Below are 14,722 nucleotides of genomic sequence, written 5' to 3'. Positions count from 1 at the left end.
GGGTCTTGCACAATCCTTTTCCAAAGCCCTCCTGTTTGTTTTGTGGAAAACCAGGTACTTATCTCTGCTCTGCTGGTCACTGGAGGGAGGGAGGGAGGGGGGGGGGGGGGGTCACTCTGGTACTCCAGTGTTGGGGTTCCTAGTTACTCCAGATCCCTTCTACCGATTCCACTACCTTAGGTGGGGGACTGCCTTTTACATTCTTCTTTTTTAGTATATGGTTTAGCTAATCTGTATATAACAATATCTACTTACCTCCAGTTGGGGGACTGCCTATTCAGTATTCTAGTTTTTGTGTTACCCTAATAAAGTACATTTGTGTTGTAACACTGTGTGGTTCTTTCATGTGTGCAAGTGCTGTGTGACTATAGTGGTAAAGCATAAGCTTTGCATCTCTCCTAGATAAGTCTTGGCTGCTCAGCCACAGCTACCTCTAGAGAGGCCTGGCTTCCTAGACACTGCCTACACTTCACTAATAGGGGATACGTGGACCGGTAGAAGGTGCTAACACCATAGGTGCTCACCACACACCAGGCCAGCTTCTTACCTGGTTCCCTCTGGCACACCTTCGGGCCCAAGGGTTCTGATGGGTCCCCTTCTGGGTCGGCGTAAACTGCTCCAGCCTCTGGGCCAGTTAGGCCCCTAGGATCCAATCTTGGGCTGGACTAATGTCGGTCGTGCCATGTTGACCTTCCCCAGCACCAGTCCTGATGTTGATACTCCCAGCTCCGCCCCAATCCTCATCCCCGACTCCAAAATGGAGCTGGCAGGGAACCAACCTATGTTACCTGCTAGAGCCATGCCTTCCAGACCAGAGCCTGAGCCCTATTGTTATGCACTAGGATTCAGGGAGGATTTGGAGGAGGTCGCTGGACCCTGAAAAATACTAGCCTTACAATGCTAACCTGGACTGGTGTGAGAATTTGGGTAAGGCCAGTGGGCCTCCTCCTACCGTGGCTATAGAGGAGGGAACGTCTTTTGCGATGGTGGTGCGTAGGGTGGCTGAGGACCTTGACCATCAGCTGCCTTTGGTGGTGTCAAAACTAATGTCTTGACAGAGGTGCTGCAACTCTGAAAGTCCCTCTCAGAACTGCTACCACCGTTCAACAGGGCCCTCATGGACGTTTTACTTTTGGACCTAGTCCAAGCCCAGTACAGGGGATCCTGTGGATAGGACAATTGCCTACTGCCACCGCCCCACTCCAGGTGACTCAATTTTTCTCACCCAACACCCTGCCTCTGAGAGCTTTGTACTCCAAGCCTCTGTCTCATGAAAAATTCTGGACACCTTAAGGAAGATGTTTCCTTTCACCAGACTACCACTGCAGTCTGTGAACACTGCATGCCTTCTGGGGTGTTATGCCCACCCACTGTGGGCTACAGTTGCACAGGTGCTGCCATTGTTCCCAGGGGAGGCGTGGGCCGTACATTTTCCAGGCTGATGCCGATGTGAGATGCAGAAAAGTTAACAATTAGATGTGGAGTGGACACCACTGACTCCCTGAGTAGAGCAGTTTTGTGGATGGTGGCCCTACAGTAACATGTCTGGTTCAGGATGACTTCCTTTTCTGCGGATGTCTGATGGACATTCCCCTTTGATTACTCCCGTCTATTCAGAGACAAGGCACATTTGGTGCTGGAGCACTTTAATGACAGTAGAGCTACAGCCAGGTCCTTGAGCCTTTCCATGGCCCCACGTCACCCACAATCCACCTTTTGTAGCCATGGAAGGGGCTTCCAACCATGCCTTTACCCTCCTGGGCACTGTGCTGCGCATGCTTCCCAGCCTCGGCACAGCAGAGGAGACAGTACCCACAGACCCCAATGGGTCAGACAGCCAGCAGTCGGGCCAGTCCAAGCACCCCCACCTGCTACCTTCAAACCCTCCTAATCTGCCCTATAGCCATCATGGCCACCGAGTTAATGGCAGGTTTCACCATCATTGGCCATCATTGGACTGGCGGTCCATAACATCAGACAGGTGGATTTTGCAAATTATCTGAAGGGCAACTCCCTTCTGTTCGTGACAACCCTCCCCTCCATGCCACCCACTTGAGCACTTGTGATGGAGGATCATCTATCCATTCTCTGCCAGAAAGTCGTGGCTCTCTTGGCCAAGGAAGCGTAGAGTGTACTGATGCCAGAAGTGGGTCGTGGTTGCTATTCCCACTGCTTCTTGGTGCTGAAAAAGGACGAAGGCCTTAGTCCTATCCTAGACCTACGCCCTCTCAATTTCTTCCTCAAAAAGTTCAGAATGCTCACCATGGCTCAGGTCTTGTCTGCTGTGGACCTGGGAGTCTGGATAGTAGTGATGGATTTGCCTGGCCACAGGCATTACCTGCGGTTCACAGTAGGCCACGAGCCAGTTAATTGTGCTTCCCTTTGGCCTTACCAGTGCTCTCTGGGTGTTCAAAAAGGTGATGGTGGTGTTTGCAATTCACCTGCAGAGATCCGGGTGCCAGTCTTCCCCTGTGTCTCTGGCTGGCTCGCCCCTTGATCTCTCTCCCCTCCAGACTATGGCTGTGATGACTCTTTGAGGTCACTGCTAAAAAAAATATATATATTAGCCGGTCATAAAGTAAAATATACCATCTGCAAGAACTTTTTATATGCAATGGATTTTTTACAATTGGATCCCTCTGCAATTTTCACACACTCTCCAGCACAACTTAAATCCACACTTAGGAAAGCAACTTCGGCAGTGAGTTTCCGCCAGAATAGTCCGGCCTGTACACATCGACAGAGTTTTAGTATAATATCTGATTCTTTAAGGCCAAGGATCACACAGCCCTACCTCATCTGGAACTCGCCTCATGGGGTGAGAAGAATGTGGCTCCTGCTGCGACACGGGCAGCTCCCCCTGAACATATTACAAGCAAAATGCTTTGGCTCTTCCGCCATTTGTAATCTATGCCATAATGGCGTCCAAGATTTGAAGCATGCTTTAATTTGTCCGGCCTTATTGCCTTATCGTCGTAAGTGGTTACGCCCCATTTGCCTGTCCTTTAGCTTAGATCTGCTTCTAATCTATTACAAGCCTTATTTATTCCGCCTAATGAAATGTTTTGTGCTAGAGTTTTTTACTTTTTAAAGTTTGTTTACTTTGTATTAACTTAAATAATTTATCAAAGTTTAATTCAATCACGATTCTTATATTTGTTCTCTTTGTATATTTGTTTTATTTTATGTGGATCTCCATCTGAGTTCCGTAACATAATAAACTTAAACTCCAGACTACGGCTGAAATCTTGCACTTTGCTGTTGTAGACACAGTGTAATTTTAAGCTTATCCTCCTGAACAGACACACTAGGATATTCAGGCTATGATACTAATGCTTCAACCTCTATCCTGGATTTCAATGAGACTGACTCTGAGGCTGCTGGGACTCATGGCCTTCTGCAGCCTGCTCATGATGCATGTCTTTTGGCATATGCAGCCTCTGCTGTGGGACCTGAAGTTTCAGTGGGCGTGCTGCAACAGGGGAATCTCCTACATGGTCCAGATCTGAGGCCGCTTCAAAATATCTGCAGTGGCGGCTAATGAGCCACGATTGACTCAGCAGCAGACTTCTTTCCTTTCCCCAACCAGGTCTCACAGTGTGGTGACCGATGCGTCCCTTCTGGGATGGTGTGGCCATCTGGGAGAGGTAGAGATCAGAGGACTTGTGTTTCAGTCAGAATTCAGAATCCACATCAACCTGTTAGAGCTCTGCAGTCTGATAGGAATTGAAAGCCTTCCTACACTCCATCAAGGGAAAGTTAGTGCAGCACCAATGCCATGTGGTACTGCCGCCAACCGGGCAGGGTGGGGTCATAGAATCTGTCAAGCGTCTCTGTGTCTCTGGACATGGCTGGGATATCTGAGCATTTCCCTGGTGGTTCAACACCTGGTGGGCTCCCTGAACACTAGAACTGACAAACTCCGTCAACGATACCTTGCAGATCATGAATGGCATCTCCATCTGGAGGGGTTCAAGCTCTTTTTGAGCAGTGGGGAAAGCCTTGGTTAGATTCTTTGCCACCGCCAAGAACATGCAATATCAGCAGTTTTGTGCCCTGGAGTCTGGAGCTCTTGCCCAGAGATGCTTTTCATTTCAACTGGAACTCGGGTCTCTTGCACACCTTTCTGCCCAAACCAGTGCTGCCCAGAGTTCTCATGAAGATAAGGAACGACCTGGCCTAAGTCATTCTTGTGGTCCCAGACTGGGCACGGAGAGTTTGGTATCCTAAACTTTTGAGCATGGCCACCAATCCTCCAACCAGGCTACCCCTTCTGGAGGATCTTCTGTTGCAGTAGCAGGGGAAGGTTCTCCACCCAAACCTGTCCACCAATCCTCCAACCAGGCTGCCCCTTCTGTAGGATGTTTTGCAGAGAAGGGTTCTCCATCCGAACCGGTCAACACTCCATTCTTACATGGAGACTGAGCGGCTGCAGTGACAGCTTTCATCCTCCCTCCCAAAGTCTAAGATGTTATCTTAGCAGGCTGGTGTCTCTCCATTAACTGTTTACACCTGCTGTTGGCAAAATTTGTGGCATGATGTTTAAAAAAACAAATTGATCCCCCTTTCCACCCCTTTCTCAAGGTATTCTTTTATTTATTTTTTCTCTCGCCCAGTAGGACTCTGCTCTGGGCACGCTTCACGACTATATCTGCATTTTTGTGGTTGCCTGATTAGCCATCCCTCTTCAAATCTCCTGTTGTAAATAGGTTCTTGAAATGTCTTCAACATATGTTCCTTCATTTACCCTTTATCATGCCTCAGTGGGACCTGAATCTTGTCTTGACATTTCTCATGTGCGCTCCCTTTGAGCCACTTCATAATAGACCCCTCAGTCTACTTAACATAAAGAAGCCTTTCTTGTGGCGATAACATCTGCGCAGAGGGTCAGTGAGCTTCAGGCTTTGTCATCCAACCCCCCCTTACCTCACAATATATCATGACAAACTGGAGCTTCACAGAAGAGCCTCCTTCCTCCTAAAAGTGGTCACTCCATTTCACATAGGCCAATCCATCACCCTTCCTAATTTTTACGCTCCTCCACATCCCTCCAAGGAAGAGGAATGAGCTCCACCCTCTGGACCCAAAAAGAGCAATTGTAGGAAAGCAGCATCTTTCTGGCTAGTTACCCCCACTTTTTGCCTGGTGTCAGTGTGTTTAGATTGCAGTACACTGGAATCCTGCTAACCAGGCCCCCAGTGTAGGTGCTCTTTCCACTAAATTTAAGTGTAAGGTAAGTTTTAGACCCCACTATTGGCATCCTGGTGCACCCATGTAAGGCCCTAGTATATGGTACTTTGGTACCCAGGGCATTTGTACACTAGGGGTCCCCCATGGGCTGCAGCATGTACTGTGCCACGTATGCAAGCCCATGCAAACTGACTGCAGGCCTGCCATTGCAGCCTGCTTAAAATGGTGTGTGCACCTTTCACTCCAGTTATAAGGGTGGCCTTATATCATGGCCCAACAAGTCACCCCCTAAGTTAGGCCCTTAAGCCCAAGGGGTGGGCGTATGGTTCTACGTGTGAGGGCACCCCTTCATGAGCAGGGTGATCCAACTACATAATTGCTTCACCAGACATTGGCATGTTTAGTATCAAACATGTTGGAATCATGCAGCTACACTGGTTCCAGTGCTAGTTGCATACCACCATGTACTCTGGGAATTCCCATGGGGATCCCCCAAGTCTGCCTAAACAGCCTTGCAGGGTCTGTATGCCATCCCGTGCTGCCGACCCCAGACACTGTTCTGCCATCCTGCTGCTGACCCTCTCTCCAGCAGGGGAAGGCAGAACAAAGGATTTCTGGAAGATGGAGATGTGACCACCTTGTCTTTAGAAATAGGTGTCTCTGGGCTGAGGTGGGGGTGCCTCTGAGCTCCATCAGACTGCTTTGGATGGCACATTCAGTGCCCTTCTTGTATAAAAACCGGTTTGCACCAGTACAGGAATCCTGGTTCCCACTCTGCGCACCCCCCTGTTCAGATCCTCCCCTTGGAAGGTGCACAGGGCTCTGCCAGGTGGCCAGTTGATCCTACCACCTTGGAAATAGGATGAGCAGAGGCCCCTAGGAGCATCTGATTGCTTAGTCCAGTTGGGTGACATCCTTGACCCCTTCTGACAGGTGGGCCAGCAGTTAATGCCCAACCCCCTTCTTGGGTTACTTAAGTGCTCCCCTTGGGGGTGGGTCCCTAGATTCGTCTGCAAGACTTCAGGAACAGTCTGCAAGTCTCTTCTGCAAGACACTTCTGCAACCTGAACACCGGAACTGCTGCTGTTCTTCACTGAAACCAGAAGCAAGACTGTAACCAGTAGGAGGGCTCTTGTTACAACTTTGTTTCTACTTTCTGCAAAGACGTCTGCAAACCTGTGGCTGTGCATCCTCCAGTCTCTTTGGGACTCTGCCTGCACTTAAGAAACGAAGAGGGAATCTCCCTTGGAGTGAACGACTGGCTTGTTGATCCCTCTGTCCCACAGACTCTCCAAGGCTCTGGAACACTGGTGGTGGTTCTGTGGCTCTCCAGAGGTCTGACCCATCCTCCTAGCAACTTGAAGTTTGTGGTCCCTCGCTGGAGCTACTTGGCTGAAACCCCTGTGTGCACCTCATCTGCTTGTCGTTGCCAAGGCTTGTTGGCTCTTCCTTGTGAAGAACTAGCCGGCCTCCAGCACTCAGCTACAAGAAAAATGCCCTATCGTGCAATTCATGTGACATGGGCATCCCTCTTTGCTGTGCTGCTAAGGCCTCCCTGTGACTGCTGCCAGAGGGCTCCAACAATTCCTGCTCGCTCTCCTTGCTGAGGGCTGGCCCGGACCTACCTGCCAAGGTTGGGTCACCTGGACCTTGCTGGTCCCCAAAAGTCCTGCAAACTCTGCACAACGCTTCCTTGCATTTTCAAAGGCTTTTTGGTGGTTCTGCTGACCACTGACCCCTCTGCAATCCGATGATTGGCATGGAACAGCTCATGAGTGACTCTTGGTGTCCTGCATCGCCTGGACTCCACAGCTGCACTTCTTTGTCCACTGTCCTGCAGGAAGCATCCCCAAGAATGGTGGACATTGCCCTCCTCCACTGCTTGGGCACCTCCGAGTGGTCTGTACTCTGTCCCCTCTCTTCTTAGGTCATTTTTGTAGGAAGCTGGTGTGTGCTGGACACCTAAGGTGATAGCACCTTATACCAGGTCCAGGCAACCACTGTTAGTGAATGTAGGCAGTGTCTAGGAAGCCAGGGCTCTCTAGAGGTAGCTGTGGATGACTAGCCAAGACTTATTTAGGAGACATGCAAAGCTTATGCAATACCACAATGGTCACACAGTAATTTATCACACATGAAAGGAACCACACTGTGTTTCAGGATCCATGCAGTTCTAGAGGAGAGCAGATCCATGCAGCCATATGTCGTAGCTGTAGGTGCCTGCAGATGCAGGGGGTGACTCCTTCACTCCAAGGGAGATTGCTTCTTGGTGCAGCTGAAGTCTTGCCAACCCAAGAGGATGCACAGCTGTGGAAATGTTGCAGTTGCTGGAAGGGGCCGGGGAAGCAATGTTGCAAGGCTAGGTCATTTCGGGAGTTGGTCTTGTCAGTTCCTGAACTGTCCAGTTGAGGTTCCGGCCAGGAGCAGAAGTATACTATGCAGAGGAGTCCTGGTGGAGTCTTGCATGCCAAATCTGGAACCCCACCCCCTAGGAAGTCCCTAAATAGCCCTAACAGGGGGTTTGGTCACTTTGCACAGTGTCGGGGGGTGTTTGTCACTGACTGACCTTGCCACTCAGATACTCCTAAGGGACTCTGCACATCATGTTTTCAAGTAGGCAGAAGTGAGTGGCCACCTGAAGGAGCTCTAGGCACCACCCCTAGGGTGGTGATGGACAGGGGCAGTGGTCACTCCCCTTTCCTTTGTCCAGTTTTGTGCCAGAGCAGGGACTGGCAGTGTAAGGAGGGCTCCAAATGTGCCCTTCAAAGCAAATTGGTGGCTTGGGGAGGCTACGCCTCCCAAGCCTTGTAACACCTATTTCCAAAGGGTGCCTCTTAGCCTCCAAAGTGCATGGAGTCATGCAACCAATACTGGCAACAGTATTGGGGTATGATTCCGACATGTTTGACACTAAACATGCCCAGGTTCGGAGTTACCATTATGTAGCTGGACACAGTAACTGTGTCCAGTACACTGGTAAAATAGCTTCCCTCCACTTAGGAAGTCCAGTACAATGGAACTGGAGTTTGCAGGGGCACCTCTGCTCATGCAGGGGTGGCCTCACAAACAGGGACTTGCATCCTGCCCTCTGGGCTAGGAGGGCCTACCATAGGGGTGACTTACAGTGACCTGTGGTGAAAGGGTGCATGCACCTTTTCACACCGGCTGGAATGGCAGGCCTGCAGACAGTTGTCATGGGCGGCATAATTATGCTGCAGCCCATGGAGGACCTCTGGTGTCCCCTTGCCCAGGGTACCTAAGTACCTTATACTAGGGACTCATAAGGGGACACCAGCATGACAATTGTGGAGTGCAGAAATGTCCTAGGCAACCAAATTTGGAGGGAGAGAGCTCAATCACTGGGGTCCTGGTTAGCAGGATCCGCGTGAACAGTCGAAGCACACTGATTGCAGATAAAAGTGGGGTAACCATGCCAAAAAGAGGATACTTTCCTACACTCTTCTTCCAGAATCTACATCGGGGTTCCACCGGTCTGGTGCTTGGGTTGCGACAGCAGCTGGACAACCAAGGGTCCCCATTGACTTCAGAAAGAGGTTCCGACACAACTTCACCCCTATGCACCTGGGCTCCCTGGTGTAGGTACTCCACTGTTCTGGGTATCCATGGGTGGGTGTGCTATCCAGCCTCCCTTGTCCCAACAGGTATCCTCTGGGAAGGGTCCTAGAACACGGAAACTTGAACTGCAACTTCCCCCTGTTATCCTATGGACACTGGCCAGAGATTTCTACTCTGCACACGGGCACCTGGGGAATCCTATCTACCTATCTTTTGGGTGTTAGTAACTTCCCCAAGTCCTAAGGGTCTTTTCATGGTATTGTGGGTTGGTTGTGGTTTTCACATTGCATTTTCTTAGTATATGGTGCCCCGCATTTTCTTAGTATATGGTGCCCCCCACCCAAAATAGGGGCCCATGTTATTTTGTTCCTTTACTTACTTGTTGCTAAGTGTACCTTTGAATGACCATATGTCTAGTTAGGAGATATATCAAAGTTAGTTCCTGAGTGTGTGTTATAATAAATATTACATATTTTTCTTACACCTGTGTGGTTCTTTCTTTTGTGTACTTCACTGACTGACCTGTGTGGGATTTGCAACCGCTTTACATCCTTCTGGATAAGCCTTAGCTGCTCCTTACAGGTACTCTTATGAGATCTCTGGTTATCCAGAGCCACGTGCACTATCACTAAGGGTTGCCTGGACTCAGTACAGGGTGCCTAAACCTATAGGTGTACATCATATACTGAGCCATCTTCCTACAGCAATATTGTTCTACATTGACCATACATGATGTCAGGGTAGACAACCAGCTCTTCGTGTGGCATGTTGGAGGAAAGAAAATCCAGGCCGTGCAAAAGTGGACCATCTCCAGATGGATCATACTCTGTAGCCAGATCGGCTAACCATTTGCCAAGAAGCAACCCACTGAGGGATTGTAAGCTCATTCCACCAGCGCTAAGGCTGAGAATACTGCATTAGCATGTGGAGTTATGGTCCTGAATATCTGCCAGGCAGCAACATGGGCCTCATTGCACACGTTCACAAAGCATTACTGCCTGGACAGTCAGATGACTAGACGGCTAGAAGTCTCTATCTGGTTAACAAGTTACTTACCTTCAGTAATGCCTAATGTGGTAGAGACTCTATTTAGTTGCAGACTCCTTTCCAACCCACCCAAACTCCCTGCTCTGTGAAAATATTTATAGGGACAGGGCTGTTACCCTTTCAATACCCTAGTCTTTCCACACCAGTGGTCAGCGTTCTTCATGGCTCCACACTCCTGGCATGGAAAGTCGCAAAAAGAAACTGACAGCCTGTCTTGGTGGCACCTAAATAAACAGAGCGAGCATCACTTCTGGTGTGAATGGCGCCACCTACCGGCACACAGGGGTACTGCTCACAGAAATAATTCTAAACTAAGGTATCTGTGGCTAGATAGTCTCTACCATATAAGGCATTACCGAAGTCAATTACCTGTTCTTATAGTTGCTGAACTTGGCAACACAGCTCCTAAATCTTACACTAAAGGAACTCTCATTCAACCTGATGATATCCTCATCCACCCCATCACCTGCTAAAAGACTTCTAGCAAAGGCTGGTTTACATTTCTTTTAAATGATCATTTGTTGGCATTGAATGCCTACATCTTGTGTAATACCTACATTATTGTTTTCACTACCCTGGTTTGTTGAATATATTCACTATTCCTTCCACTTCGAAGTCCAGTATTCCCTGGGAAATCAATGATGCCCTTCTAAAGCTAAATGCCCTGATTGTGAGCCCATATACAAAGCTACTCTGCAGCACTTATCTTGGAATTAAACTTTCCTAGTCACTATTGCGTGTGCAAGCAGTTTTTTCCTTGCCAAGGTTCTGTTCCCTAGGAGCAAGATTGTTTTAAGGATCTAGCACATCAATAAGGGGAACCCCATTTAACAATATTGTAGAGCTGCAAAAATCCCAATGAATAGAAGGTGATATTTCATTGTAAGATCAGAAACAAAAAGATCCTGGAATATAAGTACAAACCATCCGAATGAAATATAAAGTGGATGTTGTGCGTCTACAAAACTGTTACAGGAATGTGCACAGTTGGAGTTAATAAATGTACATGAATTCAGTGAAGATTATCAGTGGAGAACGATGATTACAAGTTACTAACCTGCTTTTACTTTCTCTTCTAGTTCCTCACACTGGATCGTCTGTCAGCCTGACTTAAGTTTGTCTTTATGTTGTATCTATAGTGTAAATGTTTGTTTTTATTGTTCCTCCTGTTTTACTACATTTTGTGTGTAAATTGTAAATTATTAACTTGATTGTAGTCAAAAGTATTCAAATAAAATAATGGTTTTATTTTTGTGCATTCCTTTCTTATTTTTCCTCAAACTTTGGTAGCAGTGTGACGCCATTTTAGCCTATTATGTCGTTGGATTGAATGCGTCAGGACATAGAGCTGGATGGCATCTGCTTGAGTGGTTACTCTTATCTAAGCCACCTGGTAGAACAACCATTGCTTAAAGCATCGCATTAGTAGTTCCAGAGTGCACAAATCTGTCGAACCCCATATGATAGTCCCCTCCCCAGTTAAATGGTGCATACCCTGATGATTTCATTAATGTTTTCAACATTAGTTAATGATAACCGCATTGACTTGCAGAGTGTTTTCTGTTCTGTCTTTCCCACAATTGTAATGCTTTGCCACTGATCCTTGTACCCATCATGGTATCACATGAAAATAAGAATGACGTTGATTTACTTTGCCAAAATGTTCCTCTTGAGGCAATTGGGTTTGTGAGAATGTTTTATTGTGCTTACAGATCACGTTGATTGAGAGTTGATTGGGTCTGTGAAACTCTGGCTAAAATTCCTGAATGTCATAAGTGAACCTTGAAACGTTTTTATTGTCAGATTTTTTTGTGAATGCATGGGGTACTTTAGAAAAATATGTTCAAGGGAAGTATGCCTTCTTGGCATTAATTATTTGCTCACTGCATGAGATTTGGAGGGCATTTAAATCTCTAGTTACATTACATTTCCCTTGAAAATGTGTGCCCTTTGGGTCTTGAAGCAGACCTACCAGAATAGCAAACATGGATGTACACACAGACGCACACATCCTGATTCTTCCTCGTGTTTTTATCAAATACATAAACGCTACTTATCTTTGCTTGTGTGCAGGGTCTCAAACCTTTTTTCTGTAGCAGTGAGAAACCAGTGGCTCCTACAGTAGCCGCCATCATTCCCTAGCGCTAGTTCTTTCATAGTGTCATGCAATTATATCAAATTACCTTGCATAAAAATCCCAGCACATTAAAATGCATTGATTTAATATAGTACTGTAATTCACTCTACTGCAGCATTGGATATTTCATAGATTTTCATGCTTGAATCAATCCCCATGGTCAAAGTGGGAGTCCCAAGGTATAACTTGAAAGCAGTGTGGTGTTAAATATAGCCTGCAAAGACTAGAAAAGATCAACTTTACTATCCTAGTTAAATCATAAAAAAAAAAACACTTCAGCCAGTCAGGCTGCAGCACCCTGGTAACTACTACCCTCGGAGGAAACCTTACCTTTGAGTTTTTACTACTGCACATCGTGTGATGGGATGCTCCCTGTGCTCTGACCAGTTGAACGTCTGTAAAACCAAGAATTTCAATTTCTTTCAATCTCGTTGCTTTTGAGTGGACTGCGAAATGATGATCTAGCCCTCTATTGAAGAAATCTGACTTAGCAACATGTCAGCGGTTTAAAAAAATACCTTTTCAGGCCTTGTAACACCTTTGCAAAAAAGAGACTTCACTCTGACAATCCACAGAATGATTGCATCTGCTGCCTTCCCCCTTCTCAATAGGTAAGATTATAAAATCTGTTATACCATTTCTTCAAGAACTCTAAAGAATAGGAAGGGGGGCTTTTGCTGTGTCTTCAAAAAATTGAAGCAAAGGAAAATCCATCATCAGAGGAAGGTAGTGAATGTTCTGAATCTATCAAGAAGGCTCATGAAACAGAGAGGTCATCTGATAGACTTCTTGCTGCAGATTCCTTACCTATAGAATTTCTAGGCATCAGCTTGGAATCTCAAACTTTTGCAGAGCAATTACCCTTGCACGTGGCGGTGTTCGGATCTGCATGGCGTCTGACTTTGGATAGTCTTTGTTGTCACAGTTGCCTATAATGGCACCACCCAGGTGTGCATACATCAGTTCTTTTCCTTCCTAGCCGGTTGAAGCGCAGATCCGGATTAGAGCTACCCTCTGTCTTTTTTTGGCCTTTTTGTCGAGACATTTTTTTTGTCTGTGCAGGATGACATTGAGTAAGACTAGGTTCAAGCAGTGTGTTGCCTGCCACTGCACCGTGTCAGTGATGGACCCCCCCACAAGGTGTGTCTCTGGCGCCTAGACTGAGACAACACCGAGTCGTGTTTGGTCTGCTGGGCCATGGCTTTGAAAGCTTTGAGGGAGAAGTCTCTGCAGCTAATGGCAGCCTGGCAGTTGACAGCGGGCGGGACCACTCCAGGAGCCCTAAGTCCTCTTCATCCCACTTGAGGCCCTCCAGACACCCTGGGAAAAGGCACCAAAAAGTCAAAGTGAACTTCGACTTCACCTCACCCATTCTGGCGACGAGGCAAGTCTGGAACATCAACGTTCCAGGCACTGTTCCACAGAACCGTTGCCAGGGCTAACTCAGTCTTATTTTGTGAAAAGGCAGACTCTGCGCTGGAGCGATTCAAGGACTCCCAGGCTACAGACAAGTCCTTGGGCCTGTCGGCGACCTCTCACCAACAATCTATCACCCCTTTCGAGGTTTTGGAAGGGGCGGAGTACCATTCCACCCACAGACCAGCTCTGGCTCAGGTTTTGTCTGCCCTAGACCAAGGAGACTGGATGGTAGCATTGAACTTACAGGATGCATAGTTCCATATTCCCATCCTGCCTGCCCACTGGTGTTACCTGAGGGTCAAGGTGGGCCACGAGCACTTTCAGTTTACCGTGCTCCCCTTTAGCTATACCAGTGCCCCTTGGGTGTTCACCAAGGTGTTGGTGGTAGTTGCAGCTCATCTGTGCAGGCTAGGGGTTTCAGTCTAACCCTACCTCGACGATTGCCTGTTGTAGGCTCATTCGCCTCAAGTTGTTGTCACCCACCTTCAGACTAAGGCACTGGGGTTCACTATAAATGTGCCGAAATCAAACCTGACTCCCTCTCAGACGCTCCATTTCATTGGAGCTGTTCTGGACACAGGGCAGTTTTAGGCATATCCTCCCGAGCAGGGAGTCCAGGATAGTCAGATTCTGATGTTTGGGACGCTGTCCTTTATTTTAGTGAGACAGACCGAGGCTGCTGGGCCCATGGCCTCCTGCATCCTATTAATAAAGCTTGCCAGATTGCATATGAGGGTTCTGCAGTGGGACTTGAAGTTCCAATGAGCACAGCATCAGGGAAACCTCGCGGACATGGTTCAGATCTCAGAGGTAACTACAAAAGATCTGCAGTGGTGATTAGTGAACTGTGATTGGGTCGAGGCAGACCCCTAGTCCTCCCCCAACCAGATTTCACAGTAGTGACAGATTCATCACTTCTGGGATGGAGCAGCTATCTGGGAGAGGTGGAGATCAGAGGCCTCTGGCGGAATCCAGACTCCATATCAACTTACTGGAGCTCCGGGCGATCTGACTAGCATTGACTGCATTTCTTCCTGTTGTCAAAGAGAAGGTAGTGTAGGTGTTCACAGACCACACCACCGCAATGTGGTACTGCAACAAGCAGGGCAGTGTGGGTCGTGGACCCTTTGTCAAGAGGCCTTGCGTCCCTGGACATGGCTGGAACAGCAGGACATAACCCTGATAGTTCAACACCTGGCAGGTTCTCTAAATGCCAGGACAGACAAACTCAGCCATCGATGCTTAGCGGCACCTCCATCCAGAGGTGACACAAGGACTCTTTCAGCAGTGGGAAGAGCCTTAATTAGATCGGTTTGCCTCCACAGAGAAAGTGCAATGTCAGCAGTATTGTGC

General features: G+C 47.9%; 1 protein-coding gene across 1 annotated transcript in view; it reads left to right on the top strand.

The window, feature by feature from the left end:
* CDC45 (cell division cycle 45) overlaps nt 1–11,063 on the top strand; it is a 548,847-nt gene extending 537,784 nt beyond the window's left edge. Inside the window, exon 19 of the mRNA XM_069215317.1 lies at nt 10,893–11,063. The gene's annotated coding sequence lies outside the window, so the exon portion shown is untranslated. The remainder of the gene's footprint in view (nt 1–10,892) is intronic.
* The last annotated feature ends 3,659 nt before the right edge of the window (nt 11,064–14,722 follow it).

This window comes from Pleurodeles waltl, chromosome 11 (assembly GCF_031143425.1).
Source record: "Pleurodeles waltl isolate 20211129_DDA chromosome 11, aPleWal1.hap1.20221129, whole genome shotgun sequence".
Taxonomy (NCBI): domain Eukaryota; kingdom Metazoa; phylum Chordata; class Amphibia; order Caudata; family Salamandridae; genus Pleurodeles; species Pleurodeles waltl.
This window is presented reverse-complemented; position numbering and strand designations above follow the sequence as displayed.